Source organism: Neoarius graeffei, chromosome 13 (genome assembly GCF_027579695.1).
Source record: "Neoarius graeffei isolate fNeoGra1 chromosome 13, fNeoGra1.pri, whole genome shotgun sequence".
Taxonomy (NCBI): Eukaryota; Metazoa; Chordata; class Actinopteri; order Siluriformes; family Ariidae; genus Neoarius; species Neoarius graeffei.
In genome coordinates, this window is record NC_083581.1 from 68,840,013 (window position 1) to 68,864,292 (window position 24,280).

General features: G+C 41.6%; 1 protein-coding gene across 1 annotated transcript in view; it reads right to left on the bottom strand.

The window, feature by feature from the left end:
* pex14 (peroxisomal biogenesis factor 14) overlaps positions 1 to 24,280 on the bottom strand; it is a 315,467-nt gene that overhangs the window by 109,313 nt on the left and 181,874 nt on the right. The window lies entirely within an intron of this gene.

The following is a 24,280-nucleotide window of genomic DNA, read 5'->3' on the forward strand; positions in this document are numbered from 1 at the left end:
AAACTAGGTTAACTGCACTGACGCTATGAGGTATAATCACAGGCATCGGCTCTAAAGGGCTAAAGCTGCTCTGACTGGCACGGCACAGATCTTCTCCATTACTGGCAGTCCAGGCAGCGAGATAGACCTCGTCCATTTCCAGCTGCCTTATTTCCCCAGGTGGAGCTCTTCGAAACCCCAGACAGATAAAATGCATTATTTTAATTCCTTCATTGTAATGTAAATGTATTACATAATTTTGCAAATGCCAATATAATCTAATCTTCAGATCTTTTTTAATGATTTTAGTCATGATTAAATTGCATCGAGGTCTCTTATGGAAAATGACAGGGGAGGGGCGAGGAAAAAAAAAATCTAATTTTAACATTCCCTTTTGTGGAAAAAAACAGGGGTTTATTTCCAACACCTCATGCAGCCACTGGTCTTTGTCTTGTCTTTATTAAACAATTTGAAGTAAACAAGGCCCAAAACTGCATCCACCGCCGTTGGGGGGGGGGGGGGGGGGGGGGGGGGGGGGGCGCAAGCCTTTAGAGGGTGTCTATTCATACAGCTGGAGTTGAGCTTTGGACATTTAATGAACGCATAAAAGTGGTGAAAACATTATAGGCTCCCTTCACAACTGGCACATAAAAACAAATCGTGCCCATTTAAAGCTGACAATTTTAAAAGAATACAGCTTCTATCAAAACGCGAAGTTAAACAAACCGGGTTGTTGTTTTTTTTTTTTTACGCATGCCGTATAACGACGCCACACCTACTCCCTCGGTGACCTTTGTTTGTCCACAGCACAGTGTCATCTGTTATTGCGTGTTTAGCACCATCTCTCTCTCTCTCTCTCTCTCTCTCTCTCTCTACTGTTTACTGGAGACGTCCCCTTGGGCATTTCAGCACTCCACACCGCATGCTTTCATACGACCGTGTGTGCCAGGGAACCAAAAGGCTGGGCTTTTGCTCCGAATGGAGCCAGTTAAACAGCAGACAGCGAGCTGGGTTTGTGTTTTTTTTGGTGCTGTAATACATATATCATAAAAGTGTCAAATGCCAGTGGCACATGTGCTTAAACAGTACAGCAAGAGCTAAGAGCTTGGCAGAGAACAGAGACTCTGCCTGTCCAGCCCTGTCTACTGTCAGCTGGGTATGAATACGGAGGTTCTGCCATACAATGTGTTCTTGGAGACGAAATGCTGCAAATCAGAGCTGTAGGCGGAAAAAAAAAAAAAAAAAGTCTAATAAAAGAGAGCCAAGGAAATAAAATGAATCTGGAGCAAATCAGAGTGTTTGTAACTCGCATGTGTTCGGCAGTAAAAGTAGGAACAGAAGTGACAAATGTGAGAGACTTAACAGTTTTGGCGATGGTGGTGAGAACAGCGACACAACGAGTTCAAGACTGTTTTCACCATCAACAAGTATTTAAGTCAGTCAATACTAAACCCACGTATGATATCAATCATGACGTGAGAACAACGACTGAAACAATGTTCTGGAATAAATGTAAAGCGCAGCTGATTATTGTGCAAATGTAATATTTGTGATCAATTGAGTTAAATTGTATTTAGTTATATTTTTGACTTAACGAATTTTTTTTCCAATTTAATACAAGACCTCCTTATATAAGGAGGGGCGGTACGGTGGTGTAGTGGTTTAGTCTGGCTAACGCGACTTCAAAGCTCTCTGAGCTATTGGTCTGGCCAAGATATTAAGCCCAACCGTTTCCCAGAGCCCGTGGTTGACCCGCCTCCCTGAAATACCTCAGTTTGCTACTGGTCGAAGCCAGAAAAGGCTGTGACGAAGCTTAAACCAATCACATCACTCTTTCCTCTGACGTATGTGACGTGATGGGGCTAACTGGTAGATTAAACCATAGACATCCTATTATTAAACTCTTACCGAAGCCGGTCGGAAGCAAGGCGAAAACGTCCTTCCTTTCAATAAATACCTCCAGGGCTGCTCTTTGCTCCGTTTTCAATGAGAACTTCCCGTTGAATGCTTTCAATACAGCATTCGTGAATGAAGCGCTCCCGGCATAGATTCTGTAAACAATCTATGGCTTCCGGTCGCAGTTCTACTACGTCAGTGCCTTGAAGACGCCTCTACCCAGGGCCGTTGGAGATGCTCAAAGTTGATTGGTTCCCGATTTTTCGGGAGCTTGGAAGAGCTGTAGATAGCTTGCCTGGCCAGACTAAGCTCGCAACAGGCCCTCGTGTTGTGTCACGCTTAGGATGGGCGGGCCCAGGCTAGTAGTGGTTCGCACGGTCGCCTCACAGCAAGAAGGTTCTGGGTTCGAGCCCAGTGGCCGGCGAGGGCCTTTCTGTGTGGAGTTTGCATGTTCTCCCCGTGTCTGCGTGGGTTTCCTCCGGGTGCTCTGGTTTCCCTCACATGCCCCTTTTCCACCAAAGCAGTTCCAGGGCTGGTTCAGGGCCAGTGCTTAGTTTGGAACCGGGTTTTCTGTTTCCACTGAACAAAGAACTGGCTCTGGGCCAGAAAAAACGGTTCCAGGCTAGCACCAACTCTTTGCTGGGCCAGAGGAAAGAACCGCTTACATCAGCCGGAGGGGGGGGCGGAGTTGTTAAGACCAACAACAATCGCAAGACTGCGAAAGGTTGCAAACGCGAAGTCATCCATTATTATTATTGTTGTTGTTGCCGCTGCTTCTTCTCCGTGTTGTTGTTGCTTCGATGTTCGCACCAAGCTTTATGCAAATGCAGCGATGTAACTGACATATACAGCGACGTAATGAATGACATGGCTCCCCTTAGCACCGTGAGCTATGGAAAAGCAAACTGGTTCTCAGCTGGCTCACAAGTTGAATGAGTTGTGAACCAGCACCGGCCCCGAACCAGCCCTGGAACTGATTTGGCGGAAAAGGGGTAACAGTCCAAAGACATGCAGTTAGGTTGGCATGGGGCGGCCTTGGGCTGAGATGCCCTTGAGCAAGGTACCCGACCCCTGACTGCTCCCTGGGCGCTCTAGTGTGGCTGCCCACTGCTCTGGGTGTGTGCGCATGTGTTCACTGCTTCAGTTAAATGCAGAGGATGAATTTCACTGTGCTTGAAGTGTGCATGTGACGAATAAAGGTTTCTTCTTCTCCTTGATATTTAACAGTTATTCCATGAAATCGAGTCGTACATGAGCACAGAGCTGACGAGGCGCGTAGCGTTGAGGCGGCTACGAACAGTGTACGACGAGACTGAGTGGAATAACTTTTATTCTATCCACATTCACTGGATTTTGAGAAACGGAGCATTTTTGGTTTTAGTTTTTACAAATTCGATAAATTAAACCTTTATACAAAACGTCCGACGAAATCATTTCTGCTTGGAATGTAAACAAACCGGCGAAATGACAGGAGCAATTTGTGAGAAATGCTATACTAATAATAATTCTTAAAAAAATATACACATGTTCTTACCATCAAATACTTTTATTCCATATTTTGTTGCTTTTTTGTGTATTCTTGGGGTTTAGTTTACGAGTAGAAGGTTTCCCCCCATTCTCGGTTGGTTCAGTAAAATGCTCCGCCATTTTGTTTTTCTCTACTCATGGTATATGAGCTGATATCCTAGTAGTAGAGTAGCCAATCAGAGTGCGCGACTGCTCATATCCAGTGAATGTGGATAGAATTTAAAAAAAAAAAAAAGGTATCCAATGTGACCTTGATATTTCATATCATAGCCTTATGAAGCCCTTGTAATGCCATTACAAACCCCTCGGGGTTCATGAAACCCTGTTATAAGGAAACACTTAACTCACAACCTCTTCACTTTAAATTTAAACATAAAAACGCTGGATGTTGAGGTGGATAAATCCGTAGCCCGGGTAACTGGGAAAATAAAATGGCATGTCGCAATTTGTGAAAAATGCCATCATAATTCTTGGGGGGGGGGGGGGGGGGGTTTCTTCTTACCATCACATACTTTTATTCCATATTTTATTGATTTTTTTTTTTGTTGCATTTTTGGGGATTTTTCTTCTTCTTTAGGTTTTTTTTTTTTTTTCTGGGAGGTTGGCAAACCAAAAATTATTTTAACTGTTTCTGTTTCTTTTAAATACTTTATAAAGCCACCATTTTGTTTTTCTCTACTCACAGTATATGAGCTGATATCCTAGTAGTACAGAAGCCAATCAGAGCGTGCGATTGCTCATATCCAGTGACTGTGGATAGAATTAAATTTATATATTTATCTATTATACTAATTCAATGCTTGGGTTTTTTATATTTTTAATTCAGATCTTTCATTAGTTTGAATGTATTCGTTACGAGTCTTTGGCTCATTGTACATATCGATGATAAATAAAGCCATGACTGATTTTCCGACAGCGGCATATTCCAGAGTATTTTTTTGTCTCTTATTCCACAAAAACTATCCAAAGCTAAAATTCTTTTATTAATTAAAGCACAATTGTTTATAGCTGCATTATAATATTATTCCACAAAATTAAATGTTAAATAATATAGAAGTTATACACATGGTTGTCGGTCATCAGCTTCCCCCCGTCCCCAAGTTTGCCATGTTACAGAGCAACCACAAAAAGTCTGATGCCGTTGAACTTCCTATGACAAAGTGCTGACACAGAAGACTCCTAAATAAAAAAGTAAAATAAGTATACTCACAGAAAACATAAAAAAATTCAAATATCAAAATTATAAACTTATGTGACGCGTATAAATCTGGGTGCAAACTGTTACTATAGAAATGATAACCTATGAGGGATTGAATCCAGGATAGTTAAAGAAAACTTAATCGACACCATCTGACCAATCAGAATGAAGAATTCAACAGTGCTATGGAAGAACAAATTTTAACGCCAAACTTAACGATAGCAATTTAGCTGAATGAAGTTTTGCCAATATCAGGAATGACATTAGTGAACACAATGTATACACCTCTGATTAGTTTGGTATTTAACTACAGGGTTACTGAAAACATTTTCCAACAAAATAAAATTATTAACTATCTCCGATAACTCAGAGGCGAGTTCCCAGAGTTGTCCACCTCGCAACAACACTTATTACTACTACTAGAGTGGCGGCTACAATTACCGACACGTTAACGATCTTTCGGCCGTTGCAAAAGTAGAAAAGACTTTCAATACGCAAATTGTGCACTCAAACTTCCACTGGGGGGGTGGGGTGGGGGGGTGTGTTGATTCCCGATTACTTAGCGTATCGGATCACGTGACACCGTTTCGCAATTAATTATCGACACCCAGATGATCATTTATAAAATAATCGGTATGTGGTATTAAGTTAACAAAAACAGTTTTTATTTAAAATTTGCTTTACATAGACTTATTTAGTACAAAACATCTTTTATATAAATATATGGATGTCGGTGCGTACGTAAACGAGGAAGTGATTCTAATGTTTGTAAACAAATGAACTGATGTTTAACCTGCATCAGAACATTTTTGTTCCACTTTCTAAGTATTTTCGTAGATCACATTTTGTGAATCATTCGTTGTTGTTTGTATTAATTTCTAGTTTTGTAGTTTACCAATAAACGTCAACAGGCGATTGACACTGTAACCACATGGAAATCCAGGTCAAAGGTCGCATGTCATTCCTTGAACCAAAATATAAAACGTCCACTGATATTGTAGCATGTGGTAGATATTTACAACAAACTGCAAAAAATATATAACATTTTCTGAACAGAATAGAAAAATCTGACTATTTCAAGCATGTAATTTTTTATATACTAGGAATTTAATTCTGGTCTAATTCTATTTACTGCAATCGGATTCCAAATACTCTATAAACATTCCATTCTGTTATGAATCAGAAAAAAAATTATAAATCACAGCACTTTTATTTATTTTTTTAAAAAAGTACTTCATCTATCAACAACGTTACGCAAAGATCGATCCATAACAGTTATAAAAGTCTCTTAATTCCACAGGGTGTCGATAATGGTGGACACCGGTGAAAGTGATCACTATTATCGACACCTCACGTGACTTCTCAAAACACGTGTTTAGATACAAAATGGCGACCGTCACATGAAAGCGTAAGAAACAAAGTAGGTTTCGACAACGATATCACGAAACATCGGTGAATTTGATCAGCAAAAACATGCCCGTGATCTTTCCACCATGCTTACCTGCGATGATAACGTCCGGGTTTTTCCTCAGATTGCTGATCGTGCTAAAAAAATTCCATCTCCGGGAACAAGCCGCGTCATCAGACGATTTGGGTGGGGGTGGGGGTGGGTCTTCTGGTTGATTAATCAATCAATAATAACTGTTGTAACTGAAACTCAGCTTTGTAAAATTGTTTTTTTATTGGTAAACCTGAAACGGTGTCGATAATTATGGACTGTTGATAATTGTAGCCACCGCTCTAGTATTATTATTACCGTTTTGATATAATGTTTATTTGGTCTATAATTTTATAATTTTTTTTTTATTATGGAATGAATGTAATTTTAGATATTTATTATAGTATGAATGTGTTTATGGTTGGAGGATGGGGTGGGGGGGTGATGGGAGTGCTGGAGGGAGGGATGGTATGGTCTTGATGGGACAGGGGCAGTGGGTTAGGACATCCAATGTCTCTGTACCTAACATATATCCCTGTCTTTTGTATGTCTCACTGGTAACGTATTGCACGTTACTTTTATCTGTTTGTTTTTTTTTGGTGTTTTGTCTTTTTATGGTGCTGCAACCACCCTGTCTCTAAGACAAATTTCTCCTTGGTGGAGACTAATAAAGAAACCTAACCTAACCTATAACAGCAACAACACCAGCTCAAACCAGCCTGAAAATGTACACCGAAAGAAAACGTAGTGCATTTATTCTTCAAGCATGAAAAGAGAACAACATTTACTTAAGTGTAACCACTAAACTCGTCATCCCAAAGTAATAAAACACAGAGCAGAATCTGGTTTCTGGGCCTAATTTTATGAAGGAAAAAGCCGTGCATATTGCTGTGGACTCATTTCCCCTGTCACAGGGAGTGTTAATGAAATTTATACCTCCACCATTTTCATTAAAATGACCATTTACTCACTTTTATCACTCATGCAGAAATCTCCGGGTTAAGGTCAAAGGCAAGGGGAGATTCTTGTAAATGCGCTGAACACATGGGCTGAGGTACGGAAAGGGAAGTGGGGAGGGAGGGAGGGAGGAAGGGAGGGAGGGAGGGGGTCAGAAGGCTGGGGTAGGTTCAGTCTCACGGACTAAAATGGCCATGAAAATTGTTGAATAATTTAAGGCAAATATTGGCCGTATGGCCATGAAAATTGTTGAATAATTTAAGGCAAATATTGGCCGTCCTGTCTTGCGTGGCGGTGCAAGTGGCAGGAAGTGGCCACAGCCATGTGCTGAGCTGGTGCAGTCAGTCTGTGCTGTCCAATAAGCAATAATATGTCCCTGGACTCAGCATTTATCCGAGACTGCACGGTGGCAGACTATTGAATGAGACAGAAAGACACCCCCCACCGTCTCTCTCCCTCTCACACCACCTGCAGGACAGCGAGAAAGAACCTCACCCTCCCGAGATGTTTCTATACACACACACACACACCTTAGCGTGTATAGGGCCTCCGTTTGGTTTCTAAAGACTTCATAATAAACAATATTTGAATCCACGTCATTTGAATTCTTAAATAGCACCTGGCGTGAAACTACAAAAGGCTTCTTGTTCGCAAAATGAGATGCAGGCAAATTCATTAACACGTTCGCTTTTTCTTGGCGATTTTAAGCCCAGTCAGCTCGTTCGCTTCCCTGTGATGTCATTATTGCAAAGACGACAAATAAACAAGCCTTTGAGATCCAATTTGAAAAGAAAGACAACAAGGTTTTGGGGTGGTGGTGGTGGGGGGGTGTTAGATATAAAAGGGAAGGGGCACAAAAAGAAAAATTATTACAGTTTCCAAAACATACACAACGACCTCCTGGACCCTTTTATTTCAAATCGACCCACTGGGAGATGACTTTTTTAAAGCCATATATTACACCTAATGATGACACCGTTTAAAAAAAAACAAAAAACGAACAATAATGGAAAGCTATTCTGTATTTCATTATACTGTATTATTTGGTGCACCTGATACACACAGCCCCTGTTTATGAGTCACCGTATTAGCACATGCTCAGCTGAAGCATTTGCTTTGACCTTGCCATTCTCATTGGGGCATGAAATTACGGTGGTGGCACCTCGATATTACAGCTATAAATACTGTAAACTGCATATCTGGGCTACGTTTTCTATTGTCTTTCAACATAAACCTGATCGGTATTTATTTAAAGGAAAACCCATTGCTGGCCCGATTATTTACAGCTCTATTTTCTGGACTCTGGTTTTTCCAGGCTGTTTTTCGTTTTGCCTCTTTATTTGTCGTCGCCGTAGTAGTATTTTTGAAGATGATGACGCGATAATTCTGTGGCTTTTGACTTTTACGGGTTAAGAACAAGCTTGAACAGCCAATTATAAAACTGCTTACTAAAATATTTTGGCTGAATAAAGACGAACACTGTTTTATTAGCCTATAAGTTGCCCTTGAGTGAATATTGCTCGCATTTTTAATCCTCCCCTCCACCCCAAGCCATATGTCACAAGACAATACAGGACGCGGGCAGATAGAGGTCAATAAAGTTATGCACTCTGCACATGTGCGCTTGTTCACATGACTGAACGCTCGCATGTCCGAAATAATGACCACTCATTTATTTACAGATTTTTTTTTTCTTTTTTCAGGAGGCGCTCATTTCCACTGTGCATCACCCTCCACTGGTGACAAAGTGGGAGAGAGAAGCTGGGCTAGGTGGCGCCATGGAGTAATTTATAACCACATCAAGCGCCCCCCCCCCCCACCCCGCCTTCTCAACAGGCCTTGGTCATTGCCATTTTTGTCCAAGAGTCGCATCGCCTCACCTGCAAACACCATCCTGTTCTATTAATATCGAGGATGATGAACCACATCCTTTCCTGCGTGGCATGTGCAGTATTACACTAGTGATGCTCCTGTGTTCCTTATGACCCTCCGCTATAATGAAACAACTATGATGAACAACACTAGAGAGAATGAATCTGAACCTTCTAAAGGTTGTAGCAACTTGTATATACACACACACACACACACACACACGTGCTTGCATCATCAGATTTTCACACAAGTCCTAAAAGTAGATAAAGAGAACCCAGTTAAACAAATGAGACTAAAATATTATACTTGGTCATTTATTTATTGAGGAAAATGATCCAATATTACATATCTGTGAGTGGCAAAAGTATGTGAACCTTTGCTTTCAGTATCTGGTGTGACCCCCTTGTGCAGCAATAACTGCAACTAAACGTTTGCGGTAACTGTTGATCAGTCCTGCACACCGGCTTGGAGGAATTTTAGCCCGTTCCTCCGTACAGAACAGCTTCAACTCTGGGATGTTGGTGGGTTTCCTCACATGAACTGCTCGCTTCAGGTCCTTCCACAACATTTGGATTGGATTAAGGTCAGGACTTTGACTTGGCCATTCCAAAACATTAACTTCATTCTTCTTTAACCATTCTTTGGTAGAACGACTTGTGTGCTTAGGGTCGTTGTCTTGCTGCATGACCCACCTTCTCTTGAGATTCAGTTCATGGACAGATGTCCTGACATTTTCCTTTAGAATTCGCTGGTATAATTCAGAATTCATTGTTCCATCAATGATGGCAAGCCGTCCTGGCCCAGATGCAGCAAAACAGGCCCAAACCATGATACTACCACCACCATGTTTCACAGATGGGATAAGGTTCTTATGCTGGAATGCAGTGTTTTCCTTTCTCCAAACATAACGCTTCTCATTTAAACCAAAACATTCTATTTTGGTCTCATCCATCCACAAAACATTTTTCCAATAGCCTTCTGGCTTGTCCATATGATCTTTAGCAAACTGCAGACAAACAGCAATGTTCTTTTTGGAGAGCAGTGGCTTTCTCCTTGCAACCCTGCCATGCACACCATTGTTGTTCAGTGTTCTCCTGATGGTGGACTCATGAACATTAGCCAATGTGAGAGAGGCCTTCAGTTGCTTAGAAGTTACCCTGGGGTCCTTTGTGACCTCGCTGACTATTACACGCCTTGCTCTTGGAGTGATCTTTGTTGGTCGACCACTCCTGAGGAGGGTAACAATGGTCTTGAATTTCCTCCATTTGTACACAATCTGTCTGACTGTGGATTGGTGGAGTCCAAACTCTTTAGAGATGGTTTTGTAACCTTTTCCATCCTGATGAGCATCAACAACACTTTTTCTGAGGTCCTCAGAAATCTCCTTTGTTCGTGCCATGATACACTTCCACAAACACGTGTTGTGAAGATCAGATTTTGATAGATCCCTGTTCTTTAAATAAAACAGGGTGCCCACTCACACCTGATTGTCATCCCATTGATTGAAAACACCTGACTCTAATTTCACCTTAAAATTAACTGCTAATCCTAGAGGTTCACATACTTTTGCCGCTCACAGATATGTAATATTGGATCATTTTCCTCAATAAATAAATGACCAAGTATACAACCCCGATTCCAAAAAAGTTGGGACAAAGTACAAATTGTAAATAAAAACGGAATGCAATAACTTACAAATCTCAAAAACTGATATTGTATTCACAATAGAACATAGACAACATATCAAATGTCGAAAGTGAGACATTTTGAAATTTCATGCCAAATATTGGCTCATTTGAAATTTCATGACAGCAACACATCTCAAAAAAGTTGGGACAGGGGCAATAAGAGGCTGGAAAAGTTAAAGGTACAAAAAAGGAACAGCTGGAGGACCAAATTGCAACTCATTAGGTCAATTGGCAATAGGTCATTAACATGACTGGGTATAAAAAGAGCATCTTGGAGTGGCAGCGGCTCTCAGAAGTAAAGATGGGTAGAGGATCACCAATCCCCCTAATTCTGCGCTGACAAATAGTGGCGCAATATCAGAAAGGAGTTTGACAGTGTAAAATTGCAAAGAGTTTGAACATATCATCATCTACAGTGCATAATATCATCAAAAGATTCAGAGAATCTGGAAGAATCACTCAGTACGTTTACATGCGCATCCAAATCGAGCTGCTGTCGGTAATCGAGCAAAGGTTCCCAGCAGGGGTGCCAGAGAAATCCAATCCTACATGCACACTGTGAAATCGAGCTATTGTGTGAGGTACATCGTGCACCCGAGCCACAGGTGGCGCTACACGCCCCATCGTGTTGGTACACTTCCGGTTGTCGTCATGAAGAAGAGCTATTCAAGAGTATAAACAAAGGGCCTACAGGCGGAAATTAGCATGTACTGCTATAACCTGGTACAGACATCTGTCCTTACCACAAGGATAATGTTTAATTTGTACACTGTCCCTTTTAAAAATAAAATAAACTCTAAACTCTAAGAAGAGTGTTTGTAGTTTGTATGTACGAACAGAAATGTTCCTAATAAAGTGGGCGGCTAAGGTGAAGTGTCATGCCGACCGAGGCTGCTGTGTTTCCCGCTTGTGGTCTCGTCACTTCCGGAAGGGGCAGTGCTGAAGTAAGTAGATCGAATACGTAGCTCGATAGGGTATACATGCACTAAGTAGCTCGGCAGAAATCGCACAATCTAGGTCGTGTAGCTCGGTTGCGAGAAATCAAGTTCGGTTCAATTTCAGCCTAGCTAAGGTGTTTACATGCCATTTAGAACTTCGATTTCAGACGAGCAACGGCAGAAATTCGATTTTCTCTATGTGCATGTAAACGCACTGTCTGTGCGCAAGGGTCAAGGCCGGAAAACCATACTGGGTGCCCGTGATCTTCGGGCCCTTAGACGGCACTGCATCACATACAGGCATGCTTCTGTATTGGAAATCACAAAATGGGCTCAGGAATATTTCCAGAGAACGTTATCTGTGAACACAATTCACCGTGCCATCCGCCATTGCCAGCTAAAACTCTATAGTTCAAAGAAGAAGCCGTATCTAAACATGATCCAGAAGCGCAGACGTCTTCTCTGGGCCAAGGCTCATTTAAAATGGACTGTGACAAAGTGGAAAACTGTTCTGTGGTCAGACGAATCAAAATTTGAAGTTCTTTATGGAAATCAGGGACGCCGTGTCATTCGGACTAAAGAGGAGAAGGACGACCCAAGTTGTTCTCAGCGCTCAGTTCAGAAGCCTGCATCTCTGATGGTATAGGGTTGCATTAGTGCGTGTGGCATGGGCAGCTTACACATCTGGAAAGACACCATCAATGCTGAAAGGTATATCCAGGTTCTAGAGCAACATATGCTCCCATCCAGACGACGTCTCTTTCAGGGAAGACCTTGCATTTTCCAACATGACAATGCCAAACCACATACTGCATCAATTACAGCATCATGGCTGCGTAGAAGAAGGGTCCGGGTACTGAACTGGCCAGCCTGCAGTCCAGATCTTTCACCCATTGAAAACATTTGGCGCATCATAAAACGGAAGATACGACAAAAAAGACCTAAGACAGTTAAGCAACTAGAATCCTACATTAGACAAGAATGGGTTAACATTCCTATCCCTAAACTTGAGCAACTTGTCTCCTCAGTCCCCAGACGTTTACAGACTGTTGTAAAGAGAAAAGGGGATGTCTCACAGTGGTAAACATGGCCTTGTCCCAACTTTTTTGAGATGTGTTGTCATGAAATTTAAAATCACCTAATTTTTCTCTTTAAATGATACATTTTCTCAGTTTAAACATTTGATATGTCATCTATGTTCTATTCTGAATAAAATATGGAATTTTGAAACTTCCACATTATTGCATTCCGTTTTTATTTACAATTTGTACTTTGTCCCAACTTTTTTGGAATCACGGTTGTAATATTTTTGTCTCATTTGTTTAACTGGGTTCTCTTTATCTACTTTTAGGACTTGTGTGAAAATCTGATGATGTTTTAGGTCATATTTATGCAGAAATATAGAAAATTCTAAAGGGTTCACAAACTTTCAAGCACCACTGTGTGTGTGTGTATATATATATATATATATATATATATATATATATATATATATATATATATATATATACACACACACACACACACACACACACACAGTGAGGCAAAAAAGTATTTAGTCAGCCACCAATTGTGCAAGTTCTCCCACTTAAAAACATAGTGGAGTTTGGAGTGTGACTGTTTGAGGTTGTGGACAGGTGTCTTTTATACTGATAACGAGTTCAAACAGGTGCCATTAATACAGGTAACGAGTGGAGGACAGAGGAGCCTCTTAAAGAAGAAGTTACAGGTCTGTGAGAGCCAGAAATCTTGCTTGTTTGTAGGTGACCAAATACTTATTTTACCGAGGAATTTACCAATTAATTCATTAAAAATCCTACAATGTGATTTCCTGGATTCTTTCCCCCCATTCTGTCTCTCATAGTTGAAGTGTACCTATGATGAAAATTACAGGCCTCTCTCATCTTTTTAAGTGGGAGAACTTGCACAATTGGTGACTGACTAAATACTTTTTTGCCCCACTGTATAAATAAAACAGTTATTCCACGAAATCGAGCCACACATGAGCCGACAGCCATCTATAAGCCATGTACGAGATTGAGTGGAATAACTGTTTTATTCTATCCACATTCACTGGATTTTGAGAAACAGAGCATTTTTATTTAGATTTTTTGCAAATTTGATAAAAACTTAATACAAAACGTCCAACAAAATCATTTCCGCTTAGGCGGATTTAAAAAACTAAACTATCGATGGCTGCACAAATTGGCTTTAATGTTGTTGGTTTCCCCCCCAGAAAGTGCCGCCTTGCTATCGTGCCGAGGTACAGAACAGCTTTAGACATTTATTTAATTCTTCCTTGGACATTTCAGTCCTGTCATTTTCAAACTTCTTTGAGCTTTTGACCCAGTCTAAAAAAAAAAAAATTCAACAAATTGTAATGCTTAAAGATGAAGAAGCATGTAAACAAATCAGGAACATGACCGGAGCAATTTGTGAAAAATGCAATAATAATTTTGGGGGGAAAAAACCCAAAAGACAATTCTTATCATCAAATACTTTCATTCCATATCTTGTTGCTTTTTTTTTTTTTGCGGGGGGGGGGGGGGGGGGGGGGGGGGGATTTGTTTTCAAATAGAGTTTTTATTTCGTCCTCGGTTGGTTCAGCAACACGCTCTGCCATTTTGTTTTTTTTTTTCTACTCACGGTTTATGAGCTGATATCCTAGTAGTAGAGCAGCCAATCAGAGCGCGCGATTGCTCATATCCAGTGAATGTGGTTAGAATAAATTATGTTTTATATAAATCACATTATAAAGCTATGTTTCTATTCATATGCATTCAGTTATAATAGTGGACAAATTATAAATCATTAAGCACCAACGTGCTGCCCAGTAGGCATGTAACGATATACCATATCATGTGACGATAAATCATGATACAAATTCATGGCGATTTGAATCCATGAAATAAAACAGTTAAGCACCATCATCATCAGGCCGTGTAATCTCTTAGTTTATCCCAGCTGTAATTGCACTGTTCAGACACAACTCATCTCATTATCTCTAGCCGCTTTATCCTTCTACAGGGTCGCAGGCAAGCTGGAGCCTATCCCAGCTGACTACGGGCGAAAGGCGGGGTACACCCTGGACAAGTCTCTTTTTATGACCTACACTTGAAAAATCTGAAAGGCGGTCTAGCTTTAACCATGTGTTAGATAAGCAGGAGAGTTAAGCCTACATCACAACCAGACGTACGATTTTTTTGGCCGTGCGATTTTTGGCGTTTCCCCAAATCGCTGAGTTTTTTTTGTTCGTGGAGAAAGACGCAAGTTGGCCGTAAGTTTGTCTTGCAACCTGAAAAAAACGTAAGTGCCCGTAGAGTTTGTTTGACATGACAAAGAACCTCTGCAGCCGGTCTGCGGCCAGTCTACGGCTCGAAAATCAGCACGTCACACACGCGCCCTCCATGCGTTTCTTGCGTTTTTTGCACGTAGACCGGCCGTAGGAGCACGTACGGCTGGTTGTGACCTAGGCTTTATATGGTGGTCTTGTGCCACACTTTATGCCGAAGTCAGACTACATACAGACACAATTTCGTCCAAATTGTGGAACCTCCGGAACGATGAACTGACCTTGTAATTTGGCAGAATCAAAGAACAGCTATGTGGCTCCACAAAACTCGGACGAAAAGTCTAGCCTGTCCGATTTTTATTTTGTATTTTCTTGCCTAGTTTGAGAACTCCAACGACATGTTCGTTGATTGCTATGACTGCTCATGTCCTTACGGTACGTGTCATCAGGGAGGAGGGCCAGGAAACTGTCAATGACTGGTCAGGGTCAAACTTGTAGTGTTGCCAGTCTCCTGACCAAGACACGGCACTATAATTGTCTAATTTGGCATGGTGACCATCGGGAAAGACCAAAAGTGTTGTCTGATCCGGCCATTATTTCATCACCGTTTCCACATACATGGGGGCAGCCGTGGCCCAAAGGCTAGAGAAGCAGCCTTAGGGCAAAAAAAAGTCAGTGGTTCGATTCCTTTGACTGGCAGGAAAATCCATGGCTGAAGTGCCCTTCAGCAAGACACCTAACCCCCAACTGCTGGGTATGAGTGTGTGCGCGCTCATCGTACGCCGCTGTAAAGTAATATAATGCACCTGCAAGTTCATAATTTCAAAAATAACATCTCTCGCATGCTAATTAATCCACCTAGCTAAACTGATGTCTGTAGTGCAGCGGGATCCGGAACGAGTTACAACATCGAAGTGCGTCACATCACGGTGAAGTGCATTAAGGTGAAAGATGCTTACCAAATGAAAAAAATTCTCAAGTTTTGCTAAAGTCAATAAGGAGTAGAACTTTTTTTGTTGTTGTTGTTAAATCTAATTGTATGCAGGGCAACGATGAACTCAAAACTAATAGCCCAGACATGACATTTTATTTTCCCCAGGTACCCGGGCTACAGATTTGTCCACCAGCATTTTTATTTTTAAAATTAAAGCAAAGACGTTGCGAGTTAAGTGTTTCCTTATAACAGAGTTCATGAACCCCGAGGGGCTTGTAACAGCATTATAAGGCAAAATAATTAGTTTTTCTTTTGTTTCAGACATGTAAAAGCTTTTTACTTTTACCTGACATGTTTCGACGGTGTAACTTCCGTCTTCATCAGAGGGTCACCCGGATGTTGGTGTGTGACGTGCCTTTATATTCAGCTGATGTTATGGAGGCGTGACCTCCCTGTCAATATTGGCACGTCACACACCAACATCCGGGTGACCCTCTGATGAAGACGGAAGTTACACCGTCGAAACATGTCAGGTAAAAGTAAAAAGCTTTTACATGTCTGAAACAAAAGAAAAACTAATTATTTTGATTTAAGAAGAAGACATAATGAACGTAATATATTTATTTAGCATTATAAGGGCTTCCTAAGACTACGATATGAAATATCAAGGTCACATTAGATACCAGCGGCACGGTGGTGTAGTGGTTAGCGCTGTCGCCTCACAGCAAGAAGGTCCGGGTTCGAGCCCCGTGGCCGGCGAGGGCCTTTCTGTGTGGAGTTTGCATGTTCTCCCCGTGTCCGCGTGGGTTTCCTCCGGGTGCTCCGGTTTTCCCCACAGTCCAAAGACATGCAGGTTAGGTTAACTGGTGACTCTAAATTGACCGTAGGTGTGAATGTGAGTGTGAATGGTTGTCTGTGTCTATGTGTCAGCCCTGTGATGACCTGGCGACTTGTCCAGGGTGTACCCCGCCTTTCGCCCGTAGTCAGCTGGGATAGGCTCCAGCTTGCCTGCGACCCTGTAGAACAGGATAAAGCGGCGAGAGATAATGAGATGAGATGACATTAGATACCGTTTTTTTAATTCTATCCACATTCACTGGATATGAGTAATCGCACGCTCTGATTGGCTACTCTACTACTAGGATATCAGCTCATACACCATGAGTAGAGAAAAACAAAATGGCAGCACGTGTTGCTGAACCAACCGAGGACGAAATAAAAACTCTACTTGAAAACAAAAACTACAAAAAGCAACAAAATATGGATTAAAAGTATTTGATGGTAGTATCATTTTTTATTTTTGTCGCATTTTTCACAAATTTCTCCCGTCATTTCACCGGTTTGTTTACATTCTAAGCGGAAATTATTTTGTCGGACATTTTGTATAAAGCTTTTATTGATCGAATCGGCAAAAAACAAAACCAAAAATGCTCCGTTTCTCAAAATCCAGTGAATATGGATAGGAAAAAACAGTTATTCCACTCAATCTCGTCGTACATGGATAAGGCGGCAACTTGGCGCTAAGCACGTCATCGGCTATCAGCTCATGTACGACTCGATTTCGTGGAATAACTTACTGTAAACATACACTATACGGCCAAAAGTTTGTGGACACCTGACCATATGTGCTTGTTGAACATCCCATTCCAGATTTAGTCCCCTTCTGATATTATAATAACCTCCACTCTTCTGGGAAGGCTTTCCACAAGATTTTGGAGATCATTCAGCCACTGACGTTGGGTGAAGAGGCCAGGGGCCCAGTCAGCATTCCAGTTCATCCCCAAGGTGTTCAGTGGGGTTGAGGTCAGGGCTTTGTGCAGCGCCCTTGAGTTCTTCCACTCCAAACTTGTCAAACAATGTCTTCATGGATTGATGTGTGTGCTTCCACAGCTTAGGCTAGAAGCACATATAGGCGTCATACTCTGGTGTCCACAAACTTTTGAGTAACGCAGTGTGCATTCACTGGTCTCTTCAATGCAATTATCCAAATCAGCCAATCGTGTGGCAGCAGTACAACGCATAAAATAATGCAGATGTGGGTCAAGAGCTGCTTGCACGTGGCACGCTTGATGGTGCCAGACAGGTTGGTTTAACCGTAGGTGCTAAAGAAGGCAACTGGACTTGCTTGAAATCCTTGAAGACGTTTCACCTCTCATCCGAAAGGCTTCTTCAGTTCTGTCTGACTAGTGGGGAGTTCCAGATATTTATCCTCTAGTGGGCCAAAAACAACCCTAAGGAGAGTCATTGAGGTCACATGGGTCGTTGACCCTCTCGGTCATCCTGTAGGTTGTTAGGGTCACTGGAGGCCGGGTGTGAACGGTGTTAGCAGCCTAGAGAGTTGTTAGGGTCATCTGTGGGTCACTGGTTCCTTCTGCAATCATGTGAATCATTGAAGTCAGCAGAGTCTTGATGTGGTTGATGTGATGCCGACTTCAATGACTCGCATGATGGCAGAGAGAGCCGACGACCCACAGATGACCCTAACGACCCTCCAGGCTGCTAACACCGTTCAGACCCGGCCTCCAGTGATCCTAACAACTTACAGGTTGGCTGAGAGGCTCAGGCCCTGTCCACACGGCAACGGATTCAGGTGACTCCGATACAATTGCTTATCGTTTAGGCCTGGCGTCCACACGGCACCGGCGTTTTGGGTGCCCAAAACGCAATCTTTTTGAGAATGGGTTCCAGAGTGGAAAGATCTGGCAACGTTGCCGTTGTGAAGTCGTCTGGATGAGTAGAACGGATTTGTTTACGATGACGTCACAACCACATGACTGAGTGCTTCACGCCGGGTAGAAGTGTAACGAATATCACCAGGAAAAAGTCTTACAGAGCACTAGTGAGTGTGAAACACGAGCTTGGATATTATTATTATTATTATTATTATGTTCAGTGTTAGTTCACAGTAGTAATGCAAGAAGCAGAATAGTGACAGTAATAGTGAAGCAAAAACATGCAATTGTACAAACACTGCAGCTCTACAGCAAAATATTCATTTATGAAATGGTCTGATTCTTAACACCAGTAGTGCCAATGATCTTCTCATTGCGATGCGAGTTGTCAACAAATCCTATAACTTGGTTCATGAAACACGCTTACAAAATATTTTCACTGTGAATATTTATTGTGTAATGGTGCAATCCCGCCAGCAAAAATAGGGGAAAAAAGGAGCGATCTCACCTCTTCAGATGTTGATTTAAGTCCGACAATACATTCCTCAAAAAGGGCGTAGAGGAGCAAATTAATCCAATTTATTCTGGACCATTAAAGACGCCGCCTTCCGCGTAGAATCATACGTCATCCTCGCCGCCATATTGGAGAGGTCAAAGTGGAGAATAAAGATTAGCTGCGTTTAACTGTACCAACAGGTTTACCGTCCAAACAAGATCACATGGGATTACCTTTCACAGGTGAGAAACAACAAATTAATCCATCAACGTGTAGCATTCAATTTATTCCGGACCATTAAAGACGCCACCTTCCGCGTAGAATCATGTGTCATCCTCGCCGCCATTTTGGAGAGGTCAAAGCGGAGAATAAAGATTAGCTGCGTTTAACTGTACCAACAGGTTTGCTGTCCAAACGAGATCACATGGGATTACCTTTCACAGGTGAGAAACAACAAATTAATCCATCAACGTGTAGCATTCAATTTATTCCGGACCATTAAAGACGCCGCCTTCCGCGTAGAATCATGTGTCATCCTCGCCGCCATTTTGGAGAGGTCAAAGCGGAGAATAAAGATTAGCTGCGTTTAACTGTACCAACAGGTTTGCTGTCCAAACGAGATCACATGGGATTACCTTTCACAGGTGAGACTGGAAAAATACTTTTCATTGTATTTGGTCATTATAATGTAATTTTACGAACAGATTTTCCTGACTTTGTGGCTAATATGAAGTCTCGCGCATAATAGTTTATGCGCATGCGTCCTTACTTCTTCTATTGTTCTGGTGTCTCCGAAGGGACCGTCTTACAGCGCCCCTAGAGGTGTGGCATGTGTATTGCATCGTTTTCAGCAAGCGTTGCGTTGCCATATGGACCTGATATTTTACTGATCGTTGCCCATTTGGACGCGATATATTTTTAAATAACATCTCGTTGCCGTTGTCGTGTGGATGTAGCCTCAATGACCCATGTGACCTCAACGACTTTGCTTAGGGTTGCTTTTGGCCCACAAGAGGATAAATACCTGGAACTCCTCACTAGTCAGACAGAACTGAAGAAGCCTTTCGGATGAGAGGTGAAACGTCTTCATGGATTTCAAGCAAGTCCAGTTGCCTTCTTTAGTACGTACGGTTTACGATGACCTGGATGACTGAGAACCTTCACAGAGATGAGCTGGTTTGAGTATTTCAGAAGTATTTCAAAATATCAAGGTGAGGTCAATGGACTACAACAACAGGAGACGTCATCAGATTCCACTCCAATCAACCAAGACGACTGAGGATTGGGGAAGGGGTGGGGGGTGGACAAAACAAAACAAAAAACACCCCAGACTTCCTTTAAAGCTAGACGGCCTTTCGATTTCATAAAATCGTTGAAATTTAGTTCCATCTGAAATGTGGTCATTGTGATACATGTTTATTTCTGTAGTATCTCACAAAATATCAGGCCATTCTGTGGCTGGGAAGTTATTCAGTTTGAGGGGATTCCCCAGCAAAAAACGTGCATGAAATCGCCTGCTTCGTGCAGTCAAGCAGACAGAGGAAGTCCGTGTGTGTGTGTGTGTGTGTGTGTGTGTGTGTGCACGCATGCGTAGGTTTACCTTTGAGCGTGCACTGACAGTTCCATCATTCTGTCGCTAAACGAACAGCTGATCACACCGAGGTGCTCGCTGAGCGCCGATATTTATTAGTTTGGTCCTGTGTTTCCTTTCCTTCGTATATAACATAACGTCTTTTCTTCTCACTTTCTTTCCGTTACCGTAGTCGGTCTTTCACGTTTCATTCACACGCTCACGTCCTCCATTTTTCTCTCCTGTTTCAAATTTGTATCCCACAATGCCTTGCGTGAACGGGCAAAGCCCACCACGTCATGCATGACGTACAGTAGTAGCTTGAACTGGGAGAATAGCGGAGAATTTAGGGCCATGTGGCCTTAAATTCATTAATTGTTCTATTTGGGGGGGGGAACCCAAAATTGGAAGTCTGATTTGAATTCAGTAGCTTTCAGTCCACTAAACAGTAGGGCTGTAACGATATGCGTATCGAAATCGCGATACACAGAGCCATGATCCGTATCGCGATACAAGAAGGCAGAATCGCGGTACACCCTTTCAAACTTCTCCTCAGCCCAAAAACAGAGGTGCTTCCAAACTTCAATTTATGAATACTTTACTTTTTATTTAAATTACATTTTAAACTTACTTAAATTACTTTTTTTTTTTTATATCTATTAGTAAGTCGTTTTTTCGCCAACCTGCGACAATCTTCTGCGAGTCACGCAACGTCCACACTCGCCACTGGCAGAGCATTCATTTCTTTTAAGCGGTCGCCATTCTGGTTGTGACGCGGGGAGCGAATCTGTAAACAAGCAGCTCATTGGCTGGCTAGGTGTGCCACAAGCCAATCACAATCACTTGACCGGAAAGGCATGCAGTGTTGCCAGATTGGGCAGGTTTAGGTGCTTTTTGGCTGGTTTTGAACATATTTTGGGGTGGGAAACGTTAGCAATATCTGGCAACACTGAAGGCATGTCTGCTTGGGCGGAAGCCTTCTGCGGCAGTTACATTTTGACACGCGAGCAATGTTTCACCATAAAAATTCCGTAATTTCCATCTGTTTTCCGCGATCACAGAAAATCATTGGCCCTATGAGAGTGAGACAGTGAGAGAGCCACCCCCCCAAAAAAAATCTTAACGGATTTACACGATTTGGAAAATGACTTTTTCAGAACCGAAAAAAAACAGAGCTTCCGGCTCAACAGTATTATTTTGAGAAATAAAACAATCTTTGGATATACATTTGTTCATTTTTGCATACATATTACTCATTCTCTGCAGTGGTCTGAATTATTTGTTATTAAATAGTTAATGTAAGTAAGTAAGTAAATGTTAAGTCAAATTTACTACTTTAAAAAAACATTTTTAAAAAAAATCGTGGGCGTATCGAATCGTGGGTCAAAAATCGCGATACGAATCGACTCGTGAGTTGGGTGTATCGTTACAGCCCTACTAAACAGAAATAATTGGGTGTCGGGGAAAATTCTTTTTATGACCTACACTTGAAAACTCTGAAAGGCGGTCTAGCTTTAACGTTAGCCTACTGAAGTGTCCAGGAGCACTTCAGGCAAATAAATACGTGAGCAGGAAGAGCTTCGTCTGACAAAAAAAAGGTTGAAAAGCACTGATTTAGAGCACAGAACCAAAACCCCTGAGCCACTAATACACAGATTTTAAAGTGATAACCAAATTCAATATCGACTCTATATTGATGTCTCTCTCTCACACACACACACACATCTATATACACAGTTAAAAACACAGCACCACATCTCTTACTATATTTTTATTTGACTACAGTTACAGAACATTAGCCCTCGCATTTCTACACACACACTCGAACCAATCAGCAACAACAAATGAGAGAGCGGGTCAGTGTGTCTCGGTGCAGATTAAAGCATTAGAGTGCATGTAAATAACATGTGGAGGAGAGATCATTGTGTAAAGATCCTGCAACATGTAATCAAAGCGCTGCCCGTTTTCCCCTTCATCAGCTGCGCTGCCTGCTGCAGGAATCCAATTTAAATCTCACTCCAGCATGCGACGCTATTGTTTTATTTTATGTGAGCGCTGACATTTCTCCTCGCTAATACACAGCAAAATCGGAAAATATTTACATAAATATGACATTAAACCGGATTGGAAAATTAAGATGGACACATGCTGTTGTTTTGGGGATGTGATTGAGTTGGAGTGGGTTATAGAGGGGTTCCTGGGAGGTCAGGCAATTTTTTTTTTTCCTATTTAATTTTTTTTTTTTTCAATATACGCACGGTGCAGTGAAGGATAATGGAAAGGTAACAAGTTTATAACCTTTATAAAAGTGTTCTATAGCACAAATCTCAAAACAAACAATCTAGCATTTAAAAAAAAAAAAAGCAACCGATTTATGTTTGTTGCTCAAATCACGGCTATTAATTTCACCATATCGTTAAATTAAATGATGCACGTCTTACTCCCAGGAACATTGATAAAAAGCATTTGGTTATAGGCGAGCGTGCACCGAAATTTACACCCCATACATAATTAAGACGAACATCAAAGCGAGAACTGACTCCATGGTATGATGTGTTTGTAAATGGTGTGTTTCAAGCTTCTTACCATGACCTTGGTTTAACCCTAACCCGAGTTAATGGGTATTATTCTATCCACATTCACTGAATATGAAAAATCGCATGCTCTGATTGGCTACTCTACTACTAGGATATCAGCTAATATACCGCGAGTACAGAAAAACAAAATGGCGGAGCGTGTTGCTGAACCAACCGAGGACGAAATAAAAACTACTCGAAAACAACCCCCCCCCCAAAAAAAAAAAAAAATATATATATATATATATATATATATATATATATATATATATATGGAATGAAAATTTGATGGCAAGAACACATCTTTTTATTTTTCAAGAATTATTATACCGCTGCTCCGAATGAGGGGGAGGGGGGTGTATATACCGGTTTACCACGTCCGTCCGTCCGTCCTTCCATCCGTAACACCCTTTTTCTCAGCAACCACAAATCATAGTCACTTGGTACCAAGCTTGAGCTTCTATACCGTGTGTACCATTTTCAGGTCTGTCGCACAACAACTTCCTGTTTACCGACTGAACGCATTTACGAAACATGTAGCGTGGATTTACAAAATTTTCCTAACACTTTTCTCAGCAACTACAAATCACAACTGCTTGATTCACACTAAGTGTCCTATTCCTTCGATTGCTTGCATTTAGCGGGGGGCGGGATACGCAAGTGAGCAGTAGCTCACAGTTGATCTTGTTATCGCCACATTTTTCATAAATCGCTCCTGTCATTTCGCTGGTTCGTTTACATTCTAAGCGGAAATGATTTTGTCGGACGTTTTGTATAAAGTTTTTATTTATCGACTTTGCAAAAAACAACCAGAAAAAAAAATGCTCTGTTTCTCAAAATCCACTGAATGTGGATAGAATAAAACAATTTTTACACTCGATCTTGCTACGCGCCTCGTCGGCTATCAACTCATGTACGACTCAAATTTCTGGAATTACTGTTAGTTTTAAACGGATCAAATTAAAAGGTCACCCTCATAGCTCTTATTTACTCGAATGGATTTAAAGCATATTTTAATATGGAACATGTCCATCGTTTAAATTAAATCTTACCTACAAGAGCACAATATCCCCCGCAATGCGACTGGATTGAAATACGCATATTACCGACATATAACAAAGAATCCTGTCACGTTTCGTGAAATTCCTCCAAAAACTGTGAGAGGAGTTGATTTCAGAAGGCGAGTACCCTTCCCGGGATGGACATCGCTACGACATAATCCCCGTTCGGGCCTTTCAGCCAGCGGG